The following is a 5,603-nucleotide window of genomic DNA, read 5'->3' as shown; positions in this document are numbered from 1 at the left end:
AGGAGTCCCAAACCCGCGGATCCCGGCCCGCAGCAGCTCTCTGCTCCCAAACCCCGTGGGAGAGAGACCTTACCGCCTGGTCAGGTGGGCACTCCTGAGGCTGCAGAGCGGAAGAGACCACCAACACTGCCCACCCCTGCCCACATCCCTGGCCCAAGAGGAAACTGTATACAGCCTCTGGGTTCCTGTGGGGGAGGGCCCAGGAGCGGCAGGACCCCTGCGCCTGAGACACTGCCGGAACCTGAAGGGACAGACCGGATAAACAGTTCTCTGCACCCAAATCCCATGGGAGGGAGAGCTAAACCTTCAGAGAGGCAGACACACCTGGGAAACCAGAAGAGACTGCACTCTGCACACATCTCTGACGCCAGAGGAAAACACCAAACACCATCTGGAACCCTGGTGCACTGAAGCTCCCGGAAAGGGCGGGACAGATCTTCCTGGTTGCTGCCGCTGCAGAGAGCTCATAGGCAGCACCCCACGAGCAAACTTGAGCCTCGGGACCACAGGTAAGACCAACTTTTCTGTTGCAAGACACCTGCCTGGTGAACACAAGACACAGGCCCACAGGAACAGCTGAAGACCTGTAGATAGGAAAAACTACACACCTGAAAGCAAAACACTCTGTCCCCATAACTGGCTGAAAGAAAACAGGAAAACAGGTCTACAGCACTCCTGACACACAGGCTTATAGGACAGTCTAGCCACTGTCAGAAATAGCAGAACAAAGCAACACTAGAGATAATCTGATGGCGAGAGGCAAGCGCAGGAACCCAAGCAACAGAAACCAAGACTACATGGCACCATCGGAGCACAATTCTCCCACCAAAGCAAACACGGAATATCCAAACACACCAGAAAAGCAAGATCTAGTTTCAAACTCATATTTGATCATGATGCTGGAGGACTTCAAGAAAGACATGAAGAACTCCCTTAGAGAACAAGTAGAAGCCTACAGAGAGGAATCGCAAAAATCCCTGAAAGAATTCCAGGAAATCATAAATAAACAAGTAGAAGCCAATAGAGAGGAGTCACAAAAATCCCTGAAAGAATTCCAGGAAATCAAGACTGAACCCCCAGTGAACTAGACTATGGGGGGAGGGCGGCAATGGGGGGAGGGTTGGGAGGGGGACACCCATAAGGAAGGGGAGGGGGGAGGGGGATGTTTGCCCGGAAACCGGGAAAGGGAATAACACTCGAAATGTATATAAGAAATACTCAAGTTAATAAAAAAAAAGCCATAAAAAAAATAAAGAAAATACCAATGAAAAATAAAAAAAAAAAAAAAGAATCGACAAATGGGATCTCATAAAACTGCAAAGCTTCTGTAAGGCAAAGGACACTGTGGTTAGGACAAAACGGAAACCAACAGATTGGGAAAAGATCTTTACCAATCCTACAACAGATAGAGGCCTTATATCCAAAATATAGAAAGAACTCAAGAAGTTAGACCGCAGGGAGACAAATAACCCTATTAAAAAATGGGGTTCAGGGCTAAACAAACAATTCACAGCTGAGGAATGCCGAATGGCTGAGAAACACCTAAAGAAATGTTCAACATCTTTAGTCATAAGGGAAATGCAAATCAAAACAACCCTGAGATTTCACCTCACACCAGTGAGAATGGCTAAGATCAAAAACTCAGGTGACAGCAGATGCTGGCGAGGATGTGGAGAAAGAGGAACACTCCTCCATTGTTGGTGGGATTGCAGACTGGTACAACCATTCTGGAAATCAGTCTGGAGGTTCCTCAGAAAATTGAACCTTGAACTGCCTGAGGATCCAGCTATACCTCTCTTGGGCATATACCCAAAAGATGCCCCAACATATAAAAAAGACACGTGCTCCACTATGTTCATCGCAGCCTTATTTATAATAGCCAGAACCTGGAAAGAACCCAGATGCCCTTCAACAGAGGAATGGATATAGAAAATGTGGTGCATCTACACAATGGAATATTACTCAGCTATCAAAAACAATGACTTTATGAAATTCGTGGGCAAATGGTTGCAACTGGAAAATATCATCCTGAGTGAGGTAACCCAATCACAGAAAGACATACATGGTATGTGCTCACTGATAAGTGCTCATTAGCCCAAATGCTTGAATTACCCTAGATGCCTAGAACAAATGAAACTCAAGACGGATGATGAAAATGTGAATGCTTCACTCCTTCTTTAAAAGGGGAACAAGAATACCCTTGGCAGGGAATAGAGAGGCAAAGATTAAAACAGACACAGAAGGAACACCTAATCAGAGCCTGCCCCACATGTGGCCCACACATATACAGCCATCCAATTAAACAAGATAGATGAAGCAAAGAAGTGCAGGCCGACAGGAGTAGGATGTAGATCGCTCCTGAGAGACACAGCCAGAATACAGCAAATACAGAGGCGAATGCCAGCAGCAAACCACTGAACTGAGAATAGGACCCCCGTTGAAGGAATCAGAGAATGAACTGGAAGAGCTTGAAGGGGCTCGAGACCCCATATGTACAACAATGCCAAGCAACCAGAGCTTCCAGGGACTAAGCCACTACCTAATGACTATACATAGACTGACCCTGGACTCTGACCTCATAGGTAGCAATGAATATCGTAGTAAGAGCACCAGTGGAAGGGGAAGCCCTTGGTCCTGCTAAGACTGAACCCCCAGTGAACTAGATTGTTGGGGGTAGGGTGGCAATGGGGGGAGGATTGGGAGGGGAACACCCATAAAGAATGGAGGGGGAGGTATTAGGGGGATGTTTGCCAGGAAACTGGGAAAGGGAATAACACTCGAAATGTAAATAAGAAATACTCAAGTTAATAAAACAAAACAAAACAAAACAAAACAAAAAAAATCACGCACCATAAATATAAAGAAAATAATTTCATAATCAATTACCATACTAGGTGAAAAACTTGAAAATACCATGAATAGTTTCATAGATATAAAGTAAGATTTTGTCCCGAAATTAACTTGAGATGCCTCAATCACAAAGAGAATTTAGATAAAGAAAAATATATCACTTGAAATATAAAGTCATATTGTAAAAATATTGTATAGAAAATAGTTACAGAAGTTAGCCTTTAAGACATTTCAGAAAACATCTTAAAACAAAATAAAAAATAAACCTTTTAGCAAATATATGAAGCAGCACCACAGGCCAAGAGGTTCCAGCTTGAAAAGTTATCAGGAATCAAGAAGCATTGACAGTGATGACAGTGAATTAATGAAACGCTACAGTCGGCAAAATCATTAGGCACATTCCACTGCTTGTACTATACCAGTTTCAGATGACAGGGATTTGTTCTGTGTCAGGATAAAGAATACAAACAAATTCATCCCTTTGGCACATCTTGGAAAGATGTCATAAAACTGTGTGAAAGAACCTTAATTATGTGATGTACTTGAAATCATAAGATAGTACATACTAATTCCACTTATCGTTGAGCACTCCCATGTGGGATTTTTGTGATTGAGTTGTGTGACTCAGGATGATATTTTCTCATTGGTCCTACCATGCTGGACCCCCCCAGTGTAGGGGACTATCAGGGCTGGGAGGCGGGAAGGGGTGGATGGATGGGTGGGGGAACACCCTCATAGAAGTAGGGGATGGGGGATGAGATAGGGGGTTTATGGATGGGAAACCAGGAAAGAGTATAACATGTGAAAAGTAAATAAAAAATATCTAATTAAAAAAAATTAACTCAAATAAATCAGTAGCCTTCCTCTACACAAAAGAGAAACAAGCCGAGAAAGAAATTAGGGAAACGACACCCTTCATAATAGACCCAAATGATATAAAGTACCTCGGTGTGACTTTAACCAAGCAAGTAAAAGATCTGTACAATAAGAACTTCAAGACTCTGAAGAAAGAAATTGAAGAAGTCCTCAGAAGATGGAAAGATCTCCCATGCTCATGGATTGGCAGGATTAATATAGTAAAAATGGCCGTTCTACCAAAAGCGATCTACAGATTCAATGCAATCCCCATCAAAATACCAATCCAATTCTTCAAAGAGTTAGACAGAACAATTTGCAAATACATCTGGAATAACAAAAAACCCAGGATAGCTAAAACTATCCTCAACAATAAAAGGACTTCAGGGGGAATCACTATCCCTGGACTCAAGCAGTATTACAGAGCAATAGTGATAAAAACTGCATGGTATTGGTACAGAGACAGACAGATAGACCAATGGAACAGAATTGAAGACCCAGAAATGAACCCACACACCTACGGGCACTTGATTTTTGACAAAGGAGCCAAAACCATCCAATGGAAAAAAGATAGCATTTTCAGCAAATGGTGCTGGTTCAACTGGAGGTCAGCCTGTAGAAGAATGCAGATCGATCTATTCTTATCACCCTGTACAAAGCTTAATTCCAAGTGGATCAAGGACCTCCACATCAAACCTGATACACTCAAACTAATAGAAGAAAAACTAGGGAAGCATCTGGAACACATTGGCACTGGAAAAAATTTCCTGAACAAAACACCAATGGCTTATGCTCTAAGATCAAGAATCAACAAATGGGATCTCATAAAACTGCAAAGCTTCTGTAAGGCAAAGGACACTGTGGTTAGGACAAAACGGCAACCAACAGATTGGGAAGAAAAGATCTTTACCAATCCTACAACAGATAGAGGCCTTATATCCAAAATATAGAAAGAACTCAAGAAGTTAGACTGCAGGGAGACAAATAACCCTATTAAAAATGGGGTTCAGAGCTAAACAAAGAATTCACAGCTGAGGAATGCCGAATGGCTGAGAAACACCTAAAGAAATGTTCAACATCTTTAGTCATAAGGGAAATGCAAATCAAAACAACCCTGAGATTTCACCTCACACCAGTGAGAATGGCTAAGATCAAAAACTCAGGTGACAGCAGATGCTGGCGAGGATGTGGAGAAAGAGGAACACTCCTCCATTGTTGGTGGGATTGCAGACTGGTAAAACCATTCTGGAAATCAGTCTGGAGGTTCCTCAGAAAATTGGACCTTGAACTGCCTGAGGATCCAGCTATACCTCTCTTGGGCATATACCCAAAAGATGCCCCAACATATAAAAAAGACACGTGCTCCACTATGTTCATTGCAGCCTTATTTATAATAGCCAGAAGCTGGAAAGAACCCAGATGCCCTTCAACAGAGGAATGGATACAGAAAATGTGGTGCATCTACACAATGGAATATTACTCAGCTATCAAAAACAATGACTTTATGAAATTTGTAGGCAAATGGTTGGAACTGGAAAATATCATCCTGAGTGAGGTAATCCAATCACAGAAAGACACACATGGTATGCACTCATTGATAAGTGGGTATTAGCCCAAATGCTTGAATTACCCTAGATGCCTAGAACAAATGAAACTCAAGACGGATGATGAAAATGTGAATGCTTCACTCCTTCTTTAAAAGGGGAACAAGAATACCCTTGGCAGGGAATAGAGAGGCAAAGATTAAAACAGACACAGAAGGAACACCCATTCAGAGCCTGCCCCACATGTGGCCCATACATTTACTGCCACCCAATTAGACAAGGTGGATGAAGCAAAGAAGTGCAGGCCGACAGGAGTCGGATGTAGATCGCTCCTGAGAGACACAGCCAGAATAC

This window comes from Rattus norvegicus, chromosome 7, assembly GCF_021556685.1.
Source record: "Rattus norvegicus strain SHRSP/BbbUtx chromosome 7, alternate assembly SHRSP_T2T, whole genome shotgun sequence".
Classification (NCBI taxonomy): Eukaryota; Metazoa; Chordata; class Mammalia; order Rodentia; family Muridae; genus Rattus; species Rattus norvegicus.
This window is presented reverse-complemented; position numbering follows the sequence as displayed.